The sequence below is a fragment of the Sinocyclocheilus grahami genome, unplaced genomic scaffold (genome assembly GCF_001515645.1).
Source record: "Sinocyclocheilus grahami isolate Dianchi unplaced genomic scaffold, SAMN03320097.WGS_v1.1 scaffold791.1, whole genome shotgun sequence".
In the NCBI taxonomy this organism is placed as follows: Eukaryota; Metazoa; Chordata; class Actinopteri; order Cypriniformes; family Cyprinidae; genus Sinocyclocheilus; species Sinocyclocheilus grahami.
In genome coordinates, this window is record NW_015505970.1 from 1,157,309 (window position 1) to 1,160,780 (window position 3,472).

Here is a 3,472-nt window from a genome sequence, read left to right on the forward strand (position 1 = left end):
TCCCTTTAAAATCTCATCATATGATGCCAGGATCGCATAATAGCTAACTAGTGCACATGCTTTATCTTTAACTATTAACGTTCATTTAAGACGCAAATAACTGTGTTGACGAGGAGACATTTTGACACATAATCAGAGCTCAGAGGTGCATGGGGCAAAAGAGAGGGGGGGCGGGGGGGCAAGGTCCGGAGGGAGTTCAGCTTCCTGACAGCCTGATGGATGAAGCTGTCCTTCAGTCTGCTGGTCCTTGCCTGGAGACTCCGGGGGCTCTGGCTCTTCTCAGTTTGTGGAGGAAGTAGAGACGCTGCTGTGCTTTCCTGGCCAGTGCTGCGGTGTTGTCAGTCCAGGAGAGGTCCTCTGTGATGTGCACACCCAGGAACTTGGTGCTGCTCACCCTCTCCACAGTCACACCGTTGATGGTCAGAGGAACATGTTGAGTGTGCACTCTCCTGAAGTCAACAACAATCTCCTTTGTCTGCTCCACATTCAGAGAGAGACTATGTGTATTCGAACTATGTGTATGTGTTCGAACTATGTGTATTCGAACGTTTAAACACAAGGCGCGAAAAATAACTCTTAGTTTAGTCAGGCGCTGTACGAGCAAGTATCAGAAACCGTCTTTACGCGCGCATTTGTCAAAATGAATTCTGTCCCACTGCTTAATGTCCCTGAACAGTTAAATTAGTTTTTAAACCAAGATGCTTAAAATGCGTTTAAATGAAAATCTTACATCAAATGAATTTCTCAACCCATAAGCGAATATACTAGCCCTATAGAGTTTGTTCAAACACAAAAAGCACTATAGCTACATCTATCAAGTTAATAATCAAACTACCTAAAATCTGTGGGGATGATGACGCTGTGTTTTTATCTGCTCCATGTGTCCGGTCCATTTGCGGTTCCACAACTCCCACTTCATCATCAGCTTTAGTAAAATAAACCCTATAGAGTGTGTTCAAACACAAAAAGCACTATAGCTACATCTATCAAGTTAATAATCAAACTACCTAAAATCTGTGGGGATGATGACGCTGTGTTTTTATCTGCTCCATGTGTCCGGTCCATTTGCGGTTCCACAACTCCCACTTCATCATCAGCTTTAGTAAAATAAACTAGCTGTGGATTTTAGTGACGAACTCATGTTTTCCCCCCTCTCCTCATTTTTTTCTCTCACTATATGAATGTAGCAGAGTGAGCTATAGACCCAGTATAATTGGCTGGCGTTACCCAAACAGGTGAACCTATCAGTGTTCATTCTCTATCATGGTTGGGTGAGTTTCATGAGCCAATTAGTACCTGTGTGCCTATAAAAGGGGGAGTGTTTGGTTGCTTGGGATGCATCATCCTTGGTACCGCCCCTTTGTGACATGTGGCGCTTTGAATGAGTGCTAGCAGTTGGGTTTTCCTCTTGTCTGTCGTGTGCTGGCTGTTGGCCAGTTTTCAGATATGGGCCTGCAAGTAGCTGTAATCCTGCATGGTGAGTGACCATGTGTATTGCATCATTGCCCTGTTTTCTTGGATTGATTGCACGTCATTTTTTTAGAATAGTTGATATTTTTACTTATCGAAGTTTGTTCTCTGCATGACCATCTCTAGATTACACCAGAATAAAGTGAAGCGAGGTGAAAGCAGACATTAGGCGCAGTGATCACCTGATAGATAGGCTATGTGCACAGTTTGTTCAAAAGTAAAATATATATAATAAATGCATTTGATTGGTAAAACAAATTCAAATGTGACGTTTTAATCTCTAATGGTAATGCATGGAATTTACGGAAAACTCCACTAAATAATAGAGCTAAAAAGTGAGGGGCGTGGTGGGTTTTTTGTGATCGGCGCTACCGATGTCCGTCAATCTACTCCACAGCCAATCATGGGCCCCCTCCTTGCTCGGGCCCCGGGGCTTCAGCCCCGCCTAGCCCAATGGTTAATGCGGCCCTGATGACGTATGACTTGCGGAACGAGCTGTTCTTCCTGGTGAATAAAGTGTCATAAATGAGTGTCCCGCCATTTATAATACTCCCCTTTCACTCAGCGTCTGTGAAGTGGAGCGGCACCAGTCCTTGTTTAAGACTCCTCAACAGACGACTGGTATTGGGTGCAGGAAGGGGCACTTTTACTGCTTTATAAAGTACGCAGCACAGCACAACAGTTCATGTGCTGGTCGTCGCCTAATTAGGACCCGAAGTAGATAAATATCACGTGTGCTTTTTAAAACAGTATGCGACAACAGCGGGAAACTCTGTATATTCATGCAGTGTGCACATGTCAAAAGAGTAAATCCGATCAGAAGCTTGTGACCTATAAACACGCATATCAACCCGATCACTTTATTTAGAGTTCATGTAAACACTACGTTCGGATTCGTCAATCAGAATGAATTCATTCCGATGGAAGCAAAAAGTGTCCACGTAAATGTACCTAGTGTGAGTGCACTTCATGAGTATGCGCTCAGAAAAAGCACATGCAGAACAGCACGTGAATTAAATGTTTAACCGGTATTGCTTTAAAGCAGTTGCAAATAATGTAGTTTTGTGATTGTGCATAAGTGCATTGTCCTGTGAGTAACTCTACCGCTGAGCTAAATATGTGAATGCATGTGGCATTGTACATTATATTGAGACGGAGGGAGGCGCAAGAACGGCAGCTGATAGAATGTGTGCTGTAGCACGATACAACGATACTTCTTCAAAAGCAGATCGTGGAGACATTTTAATAGTCCACGATCAAAAATTGCCATATTGCACAAAACTGTCCCTAACTATCAAGTATAATCAATCTCACAGACACAAACAAGCACAACGAAATCACTTCACACTATTAAGCGGCTGTGTAATGAACATGCAAAAGTGTATGGCACATGTGCTACAGTGGTAAATTTATTCATCGCACAGACCAGTTTTTTCGTAGCACGTATATTGTAGCATACATGTATGTCGCACTGTACAGCCCAGCATAAATGAAAGAATTAATCAAGTAATTTTTGATAACTGAACCAACCCAACACTGTACACATCCAAACAGGACATCTGAACCTGAGCTAAGTGAATAAAATAATGAATAAAGCTGCTGATAAATTTAATATAAATTACCATTATGGGTTCTAACATCTTGTAAATTGCTTTTCTTGCCTGACATAACCAATGCTAGTTTTGTCTATCCATGTTTACAGTATGTTGTGCCTTGTATGTGGTGTATGAGTGTGGCTATGTTGTGTTTTACTGTATACAGACAGTATTCGACAAGATGCATTTTGTTTGGAAGAGCAGCTGAGATCTGAAGCCAGAATGCTTCTTGTGATCTTGCTGATGAGAGGAAATGTCCGCAGTACCAACAGGCAGTGTTTGGGAAAGTTACTTTTAAAAGTAATGCATTACAATATTGCGTTACTCCATAAAGTAATTACGTTTCTTAGTTACTTTTTATAGAAAGTGATGCGTTACGTTACTTTTTAAATCTGGACAGGGCTTGC